The following is a 15,442-nucleotide window of genomic DNA, read 5'->3' as shown; positions in this document are numbered from 1 at the left end:
GCTGGGACAGGAAACACACAAGTGTAAAAGGTCATGTCCCACCCCAATCCTCAGTGTTGTAACAAGAACCGCTACAAGGATATGCAGAAAAAAACTGTTTAATGGTAACAAACATATTACATTGTATCCAAAACATATTACATCATACATTAGGAACATGTTACATACATGATATAGATATTACAGGGAGGGAACTACCCGTGCTGTCAGGATGGACTCCTGGAAACATCATTAACGGTAAGCTTAATACCTATTTTCCAGGACGTCCTCCTGACAGCACCCTGGAGAGTACCAAAGCACCTCCTCAGGGTGGGATTACCGCTTGGAGGACTTTCCTCCCAAAAGCAGTATGTTGACCAGACAAAACATCAAGTTTATAGTGTTTACAAAAGGTGTTGGCACTAGCCCATGTCGCGGCCTTACAGATCTGTTCTAGAGAGGCACCTGCCCTCTCTGCCCAAGAAGTAGCAATCCCACGAGTAGAATGTGCATGGAGACCCTCTGGAGTAGAGACCCCCTCTGACTGGTAGGCCTCAGAGATCACGGACGTGATCCACCGCGCGATAGAGGCCTTAGAGGCCTTCTTACCCCTATTCTTTCCTCCATACAGAATGAATAAGTTTGGGTCAATGCGCCATGAGCTGGTGGCTGCCAGGTAGTCTAGGACTGCCTACCTGACATCCAGCAAATGTAGAGCCTTTTCTTTGGCATTAGCAGGGTTATTGCAGAAGGATGGTAACACAATCTCCTGATTTCTTATTTTTAATTGTTCCTACTTTTGGAATAAATGAGGGGTCCAGTTTAAGAATTATACAATCCTCTCTAATCTGGAGGTACGGTCCCTAGTACACAGGGCCTGAATTTCCCCCACCCTTTTAGCCGTGGTAATTGCTACTAGAAATGCCGTTTTACGCGTGAGGACCGAAATGGGCATACTATCAGTAGAAGCGTAGAGGTCTTTACAGAGGAATTTGAGGACCAAATTAAGGTCCCAGGAAGGCGATAAATGTCTAATAGTGGGGCGCAACCTCTGGGTGGCTCTGATAAATCTAACTATCCACGGGTGAGTCGCTAGGGGATAGTCGAGAAAGGAGCTAAGTGCCGAGATCTGCACTTTCAAGGTGCTTGGTTTGAGGCCTTTGTCAAACCCAGCCTGAAGGAAATCTAGGATTCTGGGTAAGTCGGGAGTGCCTGCCGCAACCTCAGACCTGCCACCCTCCAGACAGAATCGCCTCCAGATCTTCAAGTAAATTGCTGATGTAACAGGCTTCCTACTGGACTTGATAGTAGTTATTACTCGGCTCGACAGACCCCTTGCCTTCAGGATGAGCCCTTCAGGATCCATGCCGAGAGATGGAGCTTTTCTGGGTTTGGGTGAAGCACCGGACCCTGGTGAATTACATCTGTTCTGAGAGGAAGCTCTACTGGATTCTCGATCGCCAGCTGTAGAAGAAGGGAGAACCAACTCCTTCTTGGCCAGTATGGAACAATCAACATGACCCGAGCTCGATCCTCCTTGATCTTTCTGAGAACAGCCGGGACCTAATGCCAGAGGAGGGAATGCATACGAGAGAGGTTCCGTCCAAACCTGGCTCAGAGCATCTATTCCTTCCGGAAGATCCCGAGGGTTCAGTGAGAAGAATCTTGAGACCTTCGAATTTCTCCTGCTTGCGAATAGGTCTATGCAGGGAGTTCCCCAGCGTAGACATAAGTCCTGGAAGATATCCTGGTTGAGTTCCCAGTCTGTTGCAAACACTCTTTTCCTGCTGAGATAGTCTGCTATGACATTCTGAGAGCCTTCCAGGTGAATTGCTGAAATTGATGTGACTGATCTTTCTGCCCACCGAAATATTCGCTCCGCCAATTCCTGAAGCGTATGGTGTCTTGCGCCTCCCTGATGCTTCAGGAAAGAGACTGTTGTCACATTGTCGGACATTATTCTGACATGGCGATTCTCCAGAATGTGTCGGTTCCTTCTCAAGGCTTCCCAAACAGCATACAGCTCTTTGAAGTTGGAGGAGCTGTGGATAACGTCCTTCGGCCATCTCCCTTGAAGGAACCTGTCTTCTAAGTGAGCTCCCCAGCCCCAGGCGCTGGCATCTGTAGTAACTACTACGTAGGGCTCGGCAGACCAAAACACTCCTTTTCTTAACTTTTCTGGTTCTGTCCACCAGAGGAGAGACCTTCTTACCAGAAAAGATAGCCATAAAGTACTGTCCAGAGAAGACAGGCGCCGGTCCCATTTGGAAAGGATTAATTTGTGCAGTGGTCTTGAATGGAACTGAGCCCATCTTACACACGGAATGCAAGCCGTCATTAGGCCGAGGACTCTCATGGCTGTCCTTATTGACACCCTGTGCCTTAATAGGAGCCAGATTTGGGACTGTATTGCGTCCATCTTGGACTCGGGTAGGAGGGATATTCTGTTTGTTGAGTCCAGACACTCCCAGAAAGGTCTTCCTGTGTTCTGGAGTTAGGTCGGATTTCCGCCAATTTATGACCCATCCTAACTCTTCCATCAGCGAGATGGTTCGGTTCCTGTGGTCTGACAGAATCTCTTGCATTCTTGCTACTAGGAGGAAGTCCTCGAGATATGGGACTATTATGATCCCTTGACTTCTTAGGAAAGCGACAATCTCCGACACCAGTTTTGTAAAGATACGAGGTGCTGAGGCAAGCCCGAACGGAAGGCACTGGAACTGGTAGTGACAGGTCCCGGATGGCAGAACTACCGCCATCCCAGAAAATCCCATCTGAGAAAACCTCAGAAGCTTCTGAGATGGGGGTGGACGGGGACCTGATAATAGACACTCTTCAGGTCGAGAGTGCACATCACGGCGTTCTGATCTATGAGGAGGATTGCCGATCGAATAGACTCCATACGGAACCTCTTGTACCTTACCCAGGCATTCAGAGGTTTCAGATTTATTATAGTGCGAGATTCGCCGGATGGTTTTGTTATGGAAAAAAGGGAGGAGTAATGACCCTGGCTTACTTCTAGTGGTGGTACTGGCACTATGACCTCTGAGGAAAGCATAACCATTAGGTCTATCATCATAGGGGAGTCTCGCGTAACCACCGTAGGCACGATAAATCTGTCTGGTGGAGGGGAGTAAAGCTCGATACAGTAGCCTTCTGACACAGTCCAAAGGACCCACTGGTTTTGGGTGATTCGGGCCCAATTGTGCGCAAAGTGACGGAGCCTTCCCCCTATAAGTGTGGCGTCATTGTGTCTTAGATTTTGAGGAGGGACTGAAGAAGAAACTTCTGTCTCTATTGCCCTGGTTACGGGAACCCCTATAGGATCCTCTATGGGATCTACCTCCTCTAACGTCAGACTGTCTCCGGAAGGGGAATCCCCCTCCGAAAGGACTGAGGCTTCCTAAGTTTTTCCTCTGGAAACCCCTTCTTTTTATCGGAGGCTGACTCTAGAATAGTATCTAGGGGGGGCCCGAATACCCTTGCTCCAGAGAAGGGAATTGAACATAGTTTTGATTTAGAAGCATTATCCCCAGACCAGGATCTCAGCCAGACCGCCCTCCTAGCCGAGTTGGATAGAGAACCGCTTCTAGCCGAGAATCTGACTGACTCAGCAGTCATATCAGACAGAAAAGCCGTGGCAGACCTCATTATAGGAAGAGACTTTAGGATCTCAGATCTCGGAGTCTTATTAGACAGGTGCTCCTCTAATTGACCCATCCGTAGGTACATAGACCGAGCTACCGAAGTAGCTGCTATGTTGGTTTTTATTAGAGCCGCGGAAGATTCCCAGGCTCTTTTTAATAGTATGTCAGTTTTCCTATCCATAGGATCGCACAGGCTTGACGAGTCCTCGAATGGTATGGCTGTCTTTTTAGCCACTTTTGCCACCGGAACGTCGACCTTGGGAATTTCTTCCCATAGTTTTACGTCCTAAGGCTCAAACGTAAGACGAGCTTTGAAGTCCTTAGATAGAACCAGCCGGCGTTCCGCCTCTTTCCACTCCTCCAGTATCATGGCCTTAATATGCTCGCTAACCGGGAACACTGTCTGCTGACGTGACATAAGTCCCCCGAACATCAGGTCCTGCCTGGATTGTGGCTTAGGTGTCTCTTCTATCTGCATAGTGCATCGCACCGCCTGCACGAGATCATTAGTTTCTTCTGCCTGGAAGAGATATTTCCTTTGGTGGTCCTGGCTTCCTGACGGAAGCTCGCCCTCTTCTTCAGAGACGAAGTCTTCTGAGTCAGACTTGTCTTCAGAAGTAAACTCTGGCTCTCTTAAGTCTCACTCCCGTCTGGCTCTCTTGCGGCTGGGGATAGGGCTGGATTTCTGCATCATACTAGACAAAGAAGCCTGTACTTCTTCGCGTATAAGGGATCTCATCTCGGACAGTAGTGACGGTTGTTCGTCCCTCATGACCTTGGATGTACAATCTGCACACAAGGTTTTCCCATGGGAATCCGGGAGCTTCGTATTGCAAATAGGGCATCTAGCAGATTTACCAGAGGCCTTGCCAGATCTCTTAGCTTGACCAGAGGAGCCAGAGGGGCCAGCAGGGGTTCCCTTATCCTTAAATGACATAAGATAGGGATAAGTACTGGGGTAAGCCTGCTCCTGCGTGCGTACAGGGGAGTCTGCGCTATGCGCACTTACCCCCTCCTCGACTGGCATACTTGTTTCCATGATGAGGGTAGCAGGTCCCCGCAGCTCCGGATCAGGAACGCTTCAGCCGTTATGCGATCCACACTGGAACGCACGCTTTCCCCCACACATGCAGCGTTACCAGAAGTGACAGTAACGGATGCCGAAAAACCGGAAGTGACGCGTCCCTGGGAACTTCCGTCTGGAGATGCCGTGCTGGACACCACGCTGCTCCTGGAAGCTGCACACCGCGTGGATGGCGTCCGCAGCCGAGAGCCTCCCACCGGGAGGAGCGGCTGCCACCAGGAGTCTCGCCCACTCCTGGTCTTTGGAGCAGAGGGACCCCCCTCCGGAGGGTTTCTGCCCTGAGCCTCTTGACAGGGGGAAGGGTAATGGCAAGCCGCACGATCCCCCTGAGCTCCGGTAAGCTTGCACAGCTTTCACTCGTGCGTCCCTTCCTTGCAGGGACAGGAAAAACACTGGGGATTGGGGTGGGACATGACCTTTTAAACTCGTGTGTTTCCTGTCCCAGCAAGGGGAGGAGGACGTATGGATGTAGCTATTGCAATCCACCTCTTTGCGATAGCATTTAGTTGAAAGCCTGTCCATATCCACATAAATGTTCAAATCCAAGAAATTGACATTGGTATTGCTCGTGATGGAAGTAAATTCAAGGCCGTAAACATTATCATTGAGACCAGCCAAAAAACTATGTATATCAGATTCCGTGCTATCCCATATAAAAAGCACGTCGTCAATAAAGCGACGCCACATAATGAGGCCTTTACGTAATTGGCCATTCATAAAAATGCATGACTCCTCCCACAATCCAACGTACAAGTTAGCATAACTTGGGGCAAATTTTGTACCCATTGCCGTGCCCCAAGTTTGCAAATAAAATTGTTGGCAATATGTAAAATAATTATGTGTTAAAATAAATATTATTTAATTTATATTTTATGGGGTGGAGTCTATTCATAGTCTTCAAAAATTATCTAGGGAATATAGAGAATATACTGTGTATTTATAGGGTGGTAAACAGACAATATACAGTTTTTAATACATTTTGAGGATTTTTAGGGATTTTGTAAATTTGTATACTATTTAATAAAAGTTTTTTGCATAGATTTTTAATTTGTTATATTGTTCATAAATAAAATATTAAGGGTTTATCAAATTCTTTGGGGTGGATATATTAGGTGAATATAGAGAGGGAAGTTGATTACCAGTAGCAGCATTTGGGAAAGAGTCATAATAATTAGGTGTGTAGTAATATCAAGGTCCATAGACGTGGGATGCACTGTGTGAGATATTGTGGGCGGTGTTGGATATCGAGGGGCGTTCCATTGCCATACATATAACTTGAGAACGTGGCTATATAGCAGGGAAGGTGAGCAGAGTGGCCACACCTTGAGAAAGAGGGACGGTACCCTCGAAACGCGTCGGGATGGCCCTTTGTGTATGTCCGTCTATTGGACAGGTGACGTCACCGCTATAGCCACGCACCCCGCACACCACGCTACTGCACGGCGGCGTCATCGGCCGGGAACGGTTGCCGGCACTATCAGCAGCGTGCGCGCAGGGGTTTCTACAGACCGGGAGGACGCTCCCTTGTCTGTATGGTCTGAGGAACGCTGCTCTCATCAGCACGGAGAACACGGTTATCACAGTAGCCTTTATGGGGACACATCAGTGACGGCTACAAGGTAACTCACCTCAGGATTTGTTTATTGCATTATTTGTGTTGCTCTACGAAGTAGTAGCATCCCCTTGTAGCGCGGCATCTAAGTTTGATGTTATTAGCCTTTATTCAGTAATAGCAGGTGTACACACACCACCTGCATAGGTGCCTGCAGCTTGGGGGGGTCACAGTTTCATTTTAGCGCCGATACATTCTGAGTATCTATTGATATATAGTTGCTAGGGGGATGAATAGTTGACCATTCGAAAATTTGAAGAAACCGAACAAAGAAAACCTCGAACTTATGGTTTAAAAGGAAAGTATCAGGACTAATAGATGTTTTGATAAAAATACCTTTATTAAACAGAAGTGGTAAACGGTAGCACCACAGAAAAAATGTGCCCGTACTTGGAATGTAAGATCAGTAATAAGGTAATAAAGACATACAATGACGGAAAAGACAGTGGACCAAAAACGGTAGTTTGAACACAAGTTATAGCCACAAATGTCAGAAAATATTGTCTGAAACAATTGTTAAATGTTTTATGAAAAGATACTTGGGGTCAAAAAGATATGTATATTAAATATATATTAAAACCACCACTATTTGCACAAAAAAAATTATAAAACTACGAAATAAAAGGCGCTACGGTGTATTCATATGCACTAAAACAGGTACAATAAGGAGTTAATGAGTGTAGCGGGCTTGTGCCAAAGAGTGACCCTGCAGCAGTGCATGAACAAGAGACAATGAAAAGAACAATACAAAGTGGTGGTGCTAGCACAAAGTAGGTGCAAATATGGGATAAATTAAGTGTTTGGGTGCAATAGCAGCAGCTCGGGGGACATAGGGGGGACTTATACCTTTAAGGTCCGCCGATCCAAGTACAGCGCACTTCTGAACCGAGTCCTTCGTCAGGGTCTTTTAGTCCTTGTACTTCCATTTTAGACCATAAGCTCAAGGTTTTCTTTATTTGGTATCTTCTATGTATTTACACTGGCATTTACTTTTTTGTTGGACCCCTAAACTGTAGAGGGGGTGGAGCAGATGCCACTAGATGTGTAGGATCATATCACAGGTTAGTACAGCCTCCTTACATGTCCAAGACCTCTGTGCGTCTCTGTGCAGCTAAAACGGCACAATATCATCTCATGGTGGTCTATAATACACGATCCTAATGGAGAGACTCCTCTCCATCACCTTCTGCAGCTCTACTACCAATGCTTCCCTGGGTCTCCGCTGGTCTCACTTTCCTGATACACAGGAATAAACTGCTTGTCCAATCACTGGCTGAGGCGTGTCACCTCCGTGGCCAATGATTGGCTAAGTGGCATTTCCTGTGTCTCAAGAGGGACCAGAAAGTAGAGACCAGCGGAAACTCAGGGAAGCATTGGAACAGGAGGTAGAAGAGGAAAGGTGAGGTGTTACGGTACTTAATATTTTTTTATGACAGTTTGACCCCCCCAAAAAAAAATAGATTCACAACCCCTTTAAGAGTGTAGTATATGTCCTATCTTATGGAGGTCTGTTATAACACAAGAAGTCAGATATAGTTTTGCATTTTTGCCTGTTGAGGACTAGCCTATAACCCACAAGACATATGAACCCCAGATTATAGGGGAAACAGAAAACAACACAAAATACACATTTAAAAGAACGCCCCTTATGAGCGTTATGACACTGCTGGCCAGGTGAGGTATATAATTTTGAAGCTGTAACGCTCCCCACCACACCAAACATACAGCACGGCCTCCTTTGCTACTTATACTACAATCTGCATATTACCCATTCATATTCTGCAGAGAGCGAAGATAGGCACGATAGAAATAGGAACAATCTCACCCAAAGGTATGAACACCTTCCTTTTCAGCGTGAGATACCGCAGTGCGTGACGCCAATGTTCATGGGATCCGTCTATATCTTAACCAATGTACGTCCCCTTCTTTTCTTATGCATCCGTACTGCATTAATGTGCTCCCTCCTCGGTAATCTCCCGACGCGTTTCCTGTGGCTAAGTCATCAGGGGAGAAGCCACTTCGACAATAGTGTGTGCTATTCACCGCACATCATAGGTGAGAGGAGCCAAAAAAAATTTTTTTTTGGCTCCTCTCACCTATGATGTGCGGTGAATAGCACACACTATTGTCGAAGTGGCTTCTCCCCTGATGACTTAGCCACAGGAAACGCGTCGGGAGATTACCGAGGAGGGAGCACATTAATGCAGTACGGATGCATAAGAAAAGAAGGGGACGTACATTGGTTAAGATATAGACGGATCCCATGAACATTGGCGTCACGCACTGCGGTATCTCACGCTGAAAAGGAAGGTGTTCATACCTTTGGGTGAGATTGTTCCTATTTCTATCGTGCCTATCTTCGCTCTCTGCAGAATATGAATGGGTAATATGCAGATTGTAGTATAAGTAGCAAAGGAGGCCGTGCTGTATGTTTGGTGTGGTGGGGAGCGTTACAGCTTCAAAATTATATACCTCACCTGGCCAGCAGTGTCATAACGCTCATAAGGGGCGTTCTTTTAAATGTGTATTTTGTGTTGTTTTCTGTTTCCCCTATAATCTGGGGTTCATATGTCTTGTGGGTTATAGGCTTGGCCTGTTTTAAAGAAATTATTAAAAGTTATTTTTTATATATATATAGTAACTACAGTCCTACCTTGCTGATTACACTTTTTATCTGATTGGTGGTGAGATTTACAATATACCTGTTGAGGACTAGTTTTTTTTTTTAGAAAAGCCGGATTACTCACCGGTAATGCTCTTTATAGAGTCCACGACAGCACCCCACATGAGAGAGAGGGATCCGCCCCATAGGAACAGGAAACCTACAGAATAAAAGGAGGCGGTCCCCTCTCCTCCTCAGTTTAGTTTACAGAGTACAAAAAAAGGGAACCGCAAAAGCTTTAGTATTAATTCTTATTCAGCAACATAAATATCTTAAACTCTATACAACCATTATTTGTGAATTTAAAAGGAAGAGCTGTGCATAACTTAGGGAGGGTAGTAAATGGGTGCTGTCGTGGACTCATTAAAAGAGCATTACCGGTGAGTAATCCGGCTTTTTACCCTTCGCCACGACAGCACCCCACATGAGAGATTTTCAGAGATTCATTATTTGGGTGGGATTACTGTATTAAGAACAGCTCTACCAAAGGTCAGATCAGAAGATGTAGATAGATCAAGTCTATAATGGTTGTAAAAGGTAGAAGGTGTAGACCAAGTTGCGGCCTTACATATTAAATGGATCGGTACATCTGCTTGTTCCGCCCAGGAGGAAGCCATGGCTCGTGTTGAGTGCGCTTTAATACCCGCTGGAGGAATCTCGCCTTTTGATGTATAGGCCAAGCAGATAGCATCTCTGATCCATCGAGATATGGTAGCTCTTGTGACCCCATGTCCTTTCTTGTGGCCCTGAAAGGAGATAAACAGAGCCCTACTCTCCCTCCATGTCTGACACCTTTCTATATAAGTCAGGATGGCTCTTCTGACATCTAAGGTGTGGAATTTATGCTGTTCTGGAGTTACAGGTGAATCAAAAAAGGAAGGGAGAAATATCTCTTGGGACCTGTGGTAGGTGGACGCTACCTTAGGGAGGTATGAGGGGTCTGGTTTTAGGACTATCCGATCATGGAATATCAGTAAGAAGGGTGGGTCTACTGATAGGGCCTGGATGTCGCTAACCCGTCTAGCTGAGGTTAGGGCTACCAAGAGGGCTACTTTATATGTCAGGACTTTTAAAGGTATTGAATCTAGTGGCTCAAATGGGGAGCTGGTTAAAGCCTCTAGCACTAGATTTAGATCCCACGGAGGTAGACGGGGAATATGGACCGGTTTACTACGTTCACAAGGTTTTATGAATCTGGAGATCCACCTATTAGCTGCTATATTGCATCCATATAGGGCTCCTAATGCCGAGACCTGAACTCTTAAGGTATTTACAGATAACCCCAACTCTCGGCCTTTTTGCAAGAACTCTAGAATAGGTGTGACTGGAACTTGCTTAGTGAACGGTACCGTGTAAAAGTCTAGGAATTTATTCCATACCCTACTATATATCAGGGTGGTAGATCTTTTCCTGCTCAATAAGAGGGTGTTTATTAGTTCTGCTGAGAACCCTCTTGATCTTAGTAGTTGCCTCTCAAATTCCACGCCGTTAAGTGAAGACCTTTCACTTGCGGGTGGAAAAAGGGGCCTTGGGACAGCAGCTTCTTGTCTGATGGGAGAATCCATGGATCGCATAGGCACATGGTCTGGAGACAAGAGAACCATGGTCTTTTCGGCCAGAATGGTGCAATGAGGATCACTCTTGCTTGTTCCCTCCTGATTTTTCTGATCACTAGAGGAATCAGAGACATCGGAGGAAAGGCGTATGCCAGCTGGAACCTCCAAGGATGGTGGAGAGAGTCCAACATATCTGGGTGATCCATGGCGTTCAGGGAAGCGAACCTTCTTACTTGCCGGTTGTCTCTTGTGGCAAATAGGTCGATTTGTGGTATCCCCCATGATTCTGTTATCATACTGAATATGGATCTGTTTAAGGTCCATTCCCCTTGACGTAACTTGTTTCGGCTGAGGTAGTCTGCCCTGATGTTCTCTACACCTCTGATGTGCAGGGCTGTTAGGGATGTTAGATGAGTCTCTGCCAGCTGGAAGATGTCTGCAGCTATGGTCATTAGACTTCCTGACCTTGTACCACCCTGACGGTTCACATATGCCACTGTGGTGGAATTGTCCGAGTAAATTCTTACATTTGCTCCTTGAATCTGCGGAAGAAAGTGATTTAAGGCATATTCTACCGCTTTTAACTCCTTCCAATTGGAGGAACATGACAATTCTGCCTGGTTTCAAGTATCTTGGGCCAGACTGTCTTTCATATGTGCTCCCCACCCAATAGGGCTGGCGTCGGTGGTAATTATTTTAGTTTCAAAAAGGTTTTATTGAAATTTCAACTTTAACATTCATAAAATGAAATTGCAATGCGAATGAACTCCCTCGCAGGGGAGTCTGTAAATGATTAATATAAGAACACTTATTCCTTATAAAGACAAGGGTGGACAAGACAAAGACAACACAGGGGAAAAACAGAAAGGAAAGGAGAAATTGCATTTACTTTTTAATTTATAACAAACGTTATCCCCATAGAGACAAATTACTATGGGGACAGACGAAGAGTCTGATTCAAGTGCAGATTAGGATGCAAATCCATCCAGGGACCCCATATCTTAAAGAACTGTTCCCACTTATCATTTCTAGTGGCTTCAATGCGTTCATAGAACATAATGTTATTCATCCTTTCCTTAACCATGAGGATCGACAACGCGGGGTTCCTCCATTTCGATGCAATGTGAATTTTAGTAGCCATAAAGAGAAAAGAAACCAACTTAAATAGATCTTTAGGAAGAGTCGGGTGTCTCGCCCCCAGCAGGAGAACAGAGGCGTCTAGGTTAGTTTTTTTCCCCGCCAGTTGATCAACCAGAAGGTTTATTTTTTGCCATAGGTTGGACACCACAGGGCAAGACCACCATATATGTTTCATATCCCCAGGAAAGTTGCATCCCCGGAAGCATAAATTTGAGACATTGGGGAATATGCTATGAAGTTTGGTTGGCACTAGATAAGTCCTATGGAGGACCTTGATCGAGGTTTCCACTAGAGATGACTGATGGCTACCCTTAGTTAGTGTGTCGCAACAGCTCCTCCAGTTCTCCAACGACAGCTCAACACCCAACTCCTCCTCCCACCGTCTCATGAAACCCAGCTTCTTCTTATCATGAGGTGGATTCATAATAGAGTAAAGCAAAGATATTGTCCCCCTTCCCATTGGATCTGAAAGGCATTTTTGTTCAAAACCAGAAACAGGAACAGGCCGTTTACCATGGGTTAGGCCACCTGCAAAATGCAAAATCTGATTAATGTGCATTATTTCTCTAATCGGGGGTTCAAACTTCCTCACAAATTCTGCTCTGTCCATCAGGACACCAAAAGGGTCACACAAGTGTTTGATTGTGGTAATCCCTCTCAGTATCCACCAAGTGAGCGAACGTGAGTCCAGACCGGGAGTGAACATCGGGTTACCTAATATAGAGGTTAATGGGGAAGGATCTGATTGCAATGAATATTTAAATCTAACTCGTCTCCACAGATTAAACGAATGAGCAGTGTAAGGTGCTGTTGTAAATAATTGTTTAGGGATTTTTCCCGTGGACCACATGAGGCCTGGCAAAGTGAGTGGCTTAATGAGATGTGACTCCAAATGAACCCACCTTGGCTTGTTATTTAGAGCGCATATACTTGTCAGTTGTGCTACTTGTGCCGCTTTATAATATATGGATAGATTTGGGAGCGAAACTCCACCATGTCTTCTATGGAGGAACATTAATTTTTGGGGGATTCTAGCCCTTTTATTCTGCCATATAAATTTGGATATCGTGGCGTGAAGGCCTAGGAATGTTTTAGCCGAAATTGGTATTGGGAGAGATCTAAAAAGGTACAAAAACCGCGGGAGGGTCACCATTTTTATTGTGTGGATCCTACCTAACCAAGATAGGTTTAGCGAAGCCCACCTAGATAAATCAGTGTGAAGATTCTGGATAAGTGGCGTGTAGTTCCATTTGAAGAGAGTAGCTCTGCTTGTTGTAATATTTATTCCCAGGTAGGTTAAATAATTATCCCTCTTTGTAAATTTAAATTGGGAGGTAATATTATCCTGAATAGTTTTGCTAGTATTAATAAAGAGAGCTTCCGATTTGTCTATATTAATTTTTAGCCCTGAGATGTCTTCGAATAAATTAAGCAGAGATAAGAGATTGGGAATTGTGGTGTGGGGATTGGTGATAGTCAAAAGGAGGTCATCTGCAAACAAGCTAACCTTGTATTGTTCACCCAAGTTAGTTAATCCAGTAATATTCTGATTTGTTCTAATGGCTTCTGCCAAGGGCTCCATGGCCAGAGCAAATAACGCCGGGGAAAGTGGGCATCCCTGTCTGGTACCACGTTGAATAGATATGGGAGAAGGGCTCAACGTCGGGAGCTTCAGATATGCTGTGGGAAAGTCATAGAGTAATTTAATACATTCTATAAATTCCCGGGTGAAACCAAATTTAGATAGGACTTGGAAGAGATAGTTCCAGGAAAGTGAGTCGAAAGCCTTTTCAATGTCTAAGGCTAATATTAAAAGTTGTTCCCTGCGAGAGTTTGCTGTGTGTATAAGGTTTATATTACGTCTGATATTATCCGGGGCCTGCCTAGATGGGATGAATCCCACCTGATCTCTGTGAATAAGAGAGGGCAATATGCGGTTAATTCTACTTGTGATAATTGCAGTGAATATTTTTAAATCCACATTTAGTAAAGAAATAGGCCTAAAGTTCTTGGTCAGTAAATGATCTTTTTTTGGCTTAGGTAGAATTGTGACATGAGAAACCAGAAATTCTGGGGGCATTTTTGAGCCATGAAGAAGGGCATCTCCAAATCTTTTGATGTGTGGCGAAAGAATTTCAGCAAATTTTTGATAATAAATGGCCGTGAGTCCATCGGGGCCGGGGGCCTTTCCCTTTTTCAGCGCTTTGATAACTGATTGGATCTCTTCCATGGATATTTCTGAGTGAAGTTGTCTAGCCGTTGCATCTGTGATTTTAGGTAGGTGGAGATTTTGTAGAAATTGTTGGATCGGGTGAGGAGACAGGGGTTTGGGCTGAGTATATAAGTTTTGGTAATATTCATGGAATGTTCTATATATTTTATCTGGGTGAGATGAGATCCTTCCCGAACCATCTTTTATTGAAAAAATTGTGTTGATCATTTCCCTAGAACGTAACTTACGGGCTAATAGTTTGCTCGGCTTGTTAGCGAATTTGTAAAATTTAGCTCGTGTCCAAGTCAAGGCCTTCTCAGTTCTAGTGGTGAGGATGGCATCTAGTTGGGTTTTAGTCTCCTTAATTTGTTTGGAAAGGTAGAGAGAGGTGGACATCTGGTTGGCTTGTTCCAATTTTGCTAATTTATTTTCTAATCTGGTTTGTAGTTCAGTTCTCGTTTTTTTCCTTTGAGCAGCCAATTTAATTATTGAGCCCGTTATATATTTCTTGTGTGCCATCCAAATGGTTCCGGGGGACACATCACCAGAGGTGTTAAATTTAAAGTATTCGGTTAATTCGTCTTTAATTGTATTTGTGATCACTGGGTCAGCAAGTAATGATTCGTTAAGTCTCCATCTATACAAGCTAGAGGTGGACACATTGAATTTGAATACTGAGAGTACAGCATCATGGTCAGACCATGCTGAATGTACATGGCGTGAGAATAGGACTGTAGGAAGTGAGGTGGTTTTTGTCAACTGAAGATCTATTCTGGAATATGTTTTGTGGGCGGGGGAGTAGTATGTATAACCTCTATTATTACCGTTCATCTCTCTCCATATGTCTGCCAGGTGATGGTCCATTAATAATCGGGAGACTGTTTTCCTCTCATTTTTATTGATGTCAGTACGTCTTATAGCGTTGCTGTCTAATGTGGGATTTATCGTGAAATTAAAATCTCCGCACCATATCAGGTGCTGGAAGGAATAGCTCTCCATCTTGTTTAATATGGACTTAAAGACCTGAACTTGAGATGAGGCTGGGAAGTAGCTATTTACCAAACAAAGTTTTTGCCCTTGTAGTGTACCTAGTAAGATTAAGAACCTACCCTCATCATCTGATATGGAATTTGTTATCTGTATTGGGAAATTATTTTTGAGGAAAATTGCTACACCTTTTGTTTTACTTGTGCCAGATGATGTAAAAACCCGAGAATAGTTCTGGTCAAAGTACTTTGGACATGATGAGGTGGAGAAGTGTGTTTCCTGAAGGCAAATAACATCAGGATTCTGTTTTTTATAGTCCAAGAAGGCTTTTTTACGTTTGATGGGGGAATTAAATCCCCTTACATTATGGGATAGGACTCTACACATAAACGGGCTGAGTTAGTGTTGCATATATAGGCTTACCCCTAAGTTTTCTCCCAACCTTGAACATCTCCCGGTAACGATCCATCTGGAGTCCATGCAAAGTAGAGGATTTAGAGTAGACATCTACGAATCTACATAAAGCAAATGCAATAGAAGGGGGAGGGAGGAAGACAAAACAA

At 44.6% G+C, this 15,442-nt stretch overlaps 1 protein-coding gene across 1 annotated transcript in view; it reads right to left on the bottom strand.

Annotated features, from left to right (window-relative positions):
- Positions 1 to 15,442, bottom strand: part of LOC143774988 (uncharacterized) — a 65,388-nt gene that overhangs the window by 30,403 nt on the left and 19,543 nt on the right. The window lies entirely within an intron of this gene.

This window comes from Ranitomeya variabilis, chromosome 5 (assembly GCF_051348905.1).
Source record: "Ranitomeya variabilis isolate aRanVar5 chromosome 5, aRanVar5.hap1, whole genome shotgun sequence".
NCBI classification, from domain to species: domain Eukaryota; kingdom Metazoa; phylum Chordata; class Amphibia; order Anura; family Dendrobatidae; genus Ranitomeya; species Ranitomeya variabilis.
This window is presented reverse-complemented; position numbering and strand designations above follow the sequence as displayed.